Raw genomic sequence first — 6,762 nt, forward strand, 5'->3', positions numbered from 1 at the left:
TAGATTTATCTTCTTGTTCTTCTTCTTCTTGGCTCCTAGTTTTACGACCCCTTTTTGCCATTAATGGCATCAATGTTTCCTCTTCTTCTTCTGAGCATGTTTCCTCTAAAAGTGCTAAACTTTTATCCTCTCTTTTCCTTAATTTTGGACACTCGGTGCGATAGTGCCCCTTCTCTTGACATTCATAGAATGTGACACTACTTCTATCCCTAGGTTTATCCTCAACTCATGGAACCCTAGGTGGCCTTGCGTTGACTAAGTGTAACTTCAAATCAGCAAATTCTACCATAAGTTGTGCAATGTTATGATCCAAGGATGGAGCTTGTACCTGAGATGTTGAGGTTATCTCTACTCGTGGTGGGGGCAGCACACTTGGAGAAGATTGGAATGTGGACTCGATATGAAGAGTGGCCTCCTTCTTCAAAGCAATACGAAGAGCCTCTTTAAAATTAGTGGAATCTTTGCTAAGAACTTTTCTATGCAAGCAGGGATCCAAAGCCATGATAAACGTGCTCATCTTAAGGTGCTCCATTGCTAAAGAACTCTTTGAATCTCCCATAGAAGGTGAAAAAGAAGAAGCAACAACATGTAAAGCAGCTTGTTGATATTTGATGAACAAGGCTTCATACCTCACTGAAAAGGTAAAAACTGACTCTCCTTCCTTTTGGAAAATCTGATCCAATTGCAATAGGAAAGCATTTAGTGACTCCACTGTCCCAAATCTCTCCTTCATTGCTTTGGTCAACCTTTCCCAATCATTCTTGGACTCCTGTGGCAAAGCCTCATGCCAAGTTAAGGCCACACCCCCCCTCCAAGAAATCTGGAAGTATTTCTGCCCTCTCCTTCATAGACCACAACCCGTCAAAAGCGGCATGCTCGATTAAACTCTCGGAGATAACTCCCCGGGTCTTCTCTTTCCGCCGATCCTTGGAACACCGGAATGTTGAACATCTCGCACCAAAAGATGAGTAGCAACAAGGAAAATTTACTTATTTCAAAAAAACTTTTCTTTAATCATGCAGGACCTTGAGGTTAAAATAGAATAATTCTAAGTAAAACTTGCCCATCAACTCACTAAATAATGGACACAAAGTTGGGGTTTGACTTCGGTCACTTCTTAGAATCAAAACACACTTGTATGAAACCTCACACCCTCCTCACCTCCCTTTCTCTCCCTAGGTTAAGATAAACACATCAAAGGTGAGATCATAATTCATGGAAGGAAAGATGAAAGGCTGAGGAGAAGCAAGAATTTCTGCTAGTCTTGCAGCTCCAAACAAGAGGGCAATTCTTTGTTGGAAGAAAATCTTCCGCCTCAGGATTATGTGAACGGAAACATACGGGGAATGCTGGCAAGATTCATCCGTTCGAATTGGGTGATTTGGACGGAACATCTTAAATTAAAAGAATATAGCAATCACTTACAAGAGGATAAGATACATGGGATTTGCTTTTTGATAAGAGATTAAGAGGAATTAATCATTATTAAGAATAAATAATGGCCAAAAGTCTATAAAAATAGAGATACATAGAGAATTGCAGTTTTACATCCATATAGATTATACAAAAGACGATATCATAGGTACATAGAGCTTGAAGAGAGCTTCACGTCTATATAAAAACTTTCAAAAACGGGCAACCGAGTGGAAAGTTATGAGCATTTTACTACAAGACTATAAAACTGCCAAAATTCGCCTACTAAAAGTTAGCAACTTTGGGAGAAATTCTGATCATCAATGAAGTAAAGGATTAAGAAATTAGTTACATGAGTGGAAAGAGCATATAAAGATCTTCCTAGCCATATAATCAATTTTAGAAACCAATACCTGAGTGATGAGTAATTACCGGTTGAAATTTGGATATTAGACCACAAAAACTGCACTTCCCTCTCTTTGTGCATGAAACCTCAATTTTCACATAGCCTCTTATCTTTAATATCCTTCATGATCCAAGCTAGAGGGTAAGGGTTAACATTGCTCAGCGGACAATTGTAAAGATTTACCTATGGTCCCCAAAGTCTTTCCACATGCTCATTACCGCTAAAACCATTGGTACCTCCAAAGAAGGGTAGCAATAAGGCAAGGGCTACCTTGACAAGTCACATGCCCACCAAGACAATAACTCCTTATCCCACTTATCATGAATCATCAAAGAGGTCCAAAATTGGGTTAAGCATGAGGAGCTAATACTAAATGAGACATTCACATGTAAAGAGAGTGTTTGAATAAGGGTTTGAAGATAAGAGAATGGCAATGACACAAAATGCTCAATTGAGGAGGCTTCATTCCCCTTCTTGAAAAGGGAGAGGAGGGCTCCTTTTATAGGTGGAGAATCACCCTCTCTTCTATTGTTACAAATTACAACATAAAAATCTTCAACCCTTCAGTGACATAAGGGTAGATGTCACTATCAGTTGTTCTCTTAGGCTAAGTCTTCTATTGATTATTAAATTGAAGACTTTTTGACTTTGAAAGTGTGAGGAGATAATAGCCAAGTCTAAGTAGCATGTAGGTAGAGATCACACTTACACATGGTAGAATTCTCCTCTTCCATGTAGACATTCTAGAAGAATCTTTCCCAATTATGCACCTACACACACTCCTCCACATGCCTTCCACACTCCCCAGCTTGTAGCCTTATGGTGAATACTATATTAATAATATAATTAAAATCCAGGTGAGCATGAAGGCCCACTTTTATTTTCCACATCACTAGCCTATCTACCATACCAAAGTATTTATCAAGCATAGTTGTGGCGTTTACAATGTGTGCACCCTAAATCAAGTAAAACCATTATATTTAAAGATAGAATGCTGTTATCAAGGTAGCCGCCAAGCCACCGCATCACCACGCCGTTATTCCATTGGGGGCACCGTAATCTTCTTGGACAAGCTTCCACCTTATTACCATTGAGAAACCATCCAAATATGTACAAAATTGAAAATGAAAGATACCAAATTTTCATGAAACCACCTTATTACCATTGAGAAACCATCAAATATGTACAAAATTGAAAAGGAAAGATACCAAATTTTTATGTCACAATAGCTGGGACATACTTCCGAAGAGTGATAAATTTGGAATAGCAGTCTTCGAGAGTTAAGCTTCACACTGCCTGACACTAAAAAACTCATTCATCTTTATGGATTCATGGGATGGGGACGAAAGATATCTTTCCTTCATGGCGTGTTTGATGTCTTTCCATGTTTGAGAATGCTTGGTGACTCCCTTGTCATGACACCACCAGAGTTTAGCATCTCCAATGAGGCAAAACAGTGCAAGCATAGATTGGTTTGCTGCTCTAGTACACTGACACAGAGAAATAATCGTCCATCTCTTCAATCGAGACTTTAGCATCCTTCTCAATATTTGAATATTCCCCCTTAAAAGTGGGAGGTTGCATTTTCTTGAGCAGGAGCTTCTTCTCTTGGACATTGGTGTATAGCGCATTGGGGAAGTGGAGGCTGATCGTCCTAGCCATCATTGTAATAAGATTAATTTTTTAAGATTACAAGATTCATCCTTTGCACAATGCTTAAGCTTTTTTTAAAGTAAAACATTGAAATCATTTTATTTCTCAAATATTTACAAGGATAAGTTTTATTACAAAGATTTGAGATTAATATAATTAGTCTTATTCATCATCATGAAGGGAAATCCTAATCTCAACTATGACATAAGGCTAGAGCAATCCACATAGGTGAAATATGGGGGTTCTGCTGTAGTTTCTAAGACTCAAAACACTGATGGTAAGGGTGGTAGACTCTAGATTGAGCTATGTCCCAGTAGGGATACTCTGTCACACAGGTAAGACCTACATCACTCGGTCATACACCCAGCGGTCCTGTGGTATGTGATCCACATCTATAGTTACAGAGGTGTCGAGCCTGGGAGTACCCACGAACCAAAATAAACGGACCATCATCAACTTTTCAATCCAAAGAATCCTCTTTAGATCGGTGATGATCGGTGGTAAGATTCCCAACTTGATCCGTCGGATGAAGAAATATCTCGACCAACTCCAAAAAATGTCGACCCCATCATCTTTCAATATGAGAGAAATGGGGGAGGGACATCTTCTCTAGTATCTGCACCATGGTGTCACATAATTCGAAGTTTGAGAAGTGACAAGCGGTCTGGAAGATGCACTAGAAAACTAGAAATCTCGAGTAGGCATCTCCCTCTTCCCACAATCATTCAAACATCAATTTAAACTGTTCTTAGTAAGGCATTTTTTTAATTAATTAGCATTATGTTAGGTAAAACATACATTGCAAAACAGTCCTTAAATGGCAAGTCCTAGGAGCTAAGATCGGCTCTGATACCAATTGTAAGGTTCCCCCCTTCCAAAATAGGAAAAACGCTTAAGATAGTTTACTAAGTCTTAAGTTGGAGAAAATTTCTTACTCGTCGACACCTTGACCATGCAAAGATTCAAGGATATGATTTGTAGGTAAGACCTAGTCCTATCCCGTAGGGGGAGCGTGGTTTTCTAAAAAATCAAATCACCCATAGGATAATTGATCATAATTTGGGCAACTACTATCTTGATTCCTAGAGACAACGCTTTTTTCCTCATCCATGCAAGGCATAACCGCTGCCCTAGTCTTCTAGAACAGAGTTGCCTGAGAACCTATTTATCTAGTGTAGGGCTTTCACTTAATTTGTTTGAAAGCTACCCGCCGACTAATCGGGTCTTCCCCTCCGTAGGATGGTGCCGTCGGGGCATTCCATCCTCCCACTTTCCACCCTACTCATGCATCAATTTGTTTCCTAATTAATCATACCACACTATTTGACATAAATTAACATGTTCCTTAATTAGGACCCTTTCTCAAGATTCGTTAAAATAAACTCTTTCCACAGTATAATAATGCTAAAGATTATATATATATATATAAATGATGTGGATTGATGTAGATGGATATATGGATGATGTGGATTGATGTGAAATATATGGATGGATGTATGGATGATGTGGACTAATGCGTGGATAATGCGATTGGATGATGTTTGATGTGGGAATGATGTGATGTGATAGGAATCGATGAAGAAAATAAAATTGTGGGAAGATAAGAAAAGATGGGGACTAATGTGAAAGGATGTGGAGTAATGTGAAAGGATGTGGAGTAATGAGAAAAGATGGAAATATTGTTGGAACTATATTTGTATGTGATGTGTGGATGATGCGATTGGATGTGATTTGATGTGGGAATGATGTGATGTGATAGGGATCGATGAAGAAAATAAAATTGTGGGAAGATGAGAAAAGATGGGGACTAATGTGAAAGGATGTAGAGTAATGAGAAAAGATGAAAATATTGTTGGAGCTGTATTTGTATGTGAAATCTATTTTTAAATGACTGTTTTATGTCAAGAATGCTGGGGAAGCATTTTGACCATCTTGTGAATAAGGTCGTGGAGACCTATCTGTTAAAGTTGCAACTGCTGAGAGAGAGTCATCAGAGGACATCTCGTGTAACAAGTTCGGCTGAGGTCTTGACTAGCCTCGGTTTGATTTAAATGGTGAGCTTCCGGTACAGTGGATGAGGGACCAAGGAAGCGGCCTATGAGTGAAGCGCTAGATGACATGCAAAGGATCCTAGAGGGTACTGACCATACGGTGCTCGGGCTCTGGGTCACCGAAGATACCCACACGTACGTCGGGGAAGATTTTGGAAGAAGGAGTAAGAGTTGTTTTCTGAATTCGGGCATGGATCTATTGGTTGACCTTGCTGCTGCTGGTCCTCAAAACGAATGAGTCCATGGCTCTTACATATGGATCCGTTAATTGATCTTTCTGATCTTCAACGGAGATTCCATTTTGATATGTGAATATATTGCCGGTTACTATATGAGCTAGGAACTATTAAAAAGGCCCATGAGTGAATAGGTGGTGAGCGTTCTGGTTGCCAATGATGCCATAGGTACACCGATGAAGAAATGCTTGGAAATAAGGATTCAACTAGATAATTAAAGGATTATGATCAGTGACACTATGATTTCATTAAATGATTGTTGAATCTATGAAAAAGGAAAGTTCATATTGGGTGTGTAAGTGGTGTGACTAGTTTTATGTTTGCATGAATATCCGGCTAGGGGACCTAGGAACTCTTTTGCCTAGTACCCGGGACAAAACCTAACCAAATTCCTAATTGGATTCCATCACTACAGCGGTTGGCTAACCCATGGGACTAGATGGGGTTAGTAGGCTAGACTGATGGATCCGTAAAATGAGACTCAATTTCTGTATAGTACGATAGATGAGGTAAATCCTAGATAAAAATTGTTCTATGGAAAAGAATCAATGGTTGTGCCTCTCAATGAGGAAAAAAGCGCTGGTCTCTATGATCCAAGTAAAATCTTTTCCCTGATCTGACTATGGGACTCACGGGTTCGGTCAAATCAGTTCAGTTAGTTTAGGCTTTTGACTATGTTAGAGAAAAGTTATCAAGGAGGAATCGCCCGTGCTTTCCAGGCAAGGGAAGTTTTTCTGGATTCGGATTTGGAAGAACCGATGGATTAGTCTCTTGTCCAGATATCCGAGGCGAGGCCCCGAGTGTGGGACCTTGCCCCGCGCAAGAAGTGCTACTTGCTACTAGCACCCCTGAATTCGTTGCACGATGGTGGGGACAGGAATCTTACAAGAACAAAGACCAAGACACGCCCGATCTCTTCTAATCACATCTTTTTCTATATCATCACTTATTTCCTCATTTATCCTCATCAGATTTCATCCACTTGCATCTACCCATATATCTC

Source organism: Cibotium barometz, chromosome 6, assembly GCF_041138505.1.
Source record: "Cibotium barometz isolate CiBa-2024 chromosome 6, ASM4113850v1, whole genome shotgun sequence".
Taxonomy (NCBI): Eukaryota; Viridiplantae; Streptophyta; class Polypodiopsida; order Cyatheales; family Cibotiaceae; genus Cibotium; species Cibotium barometz.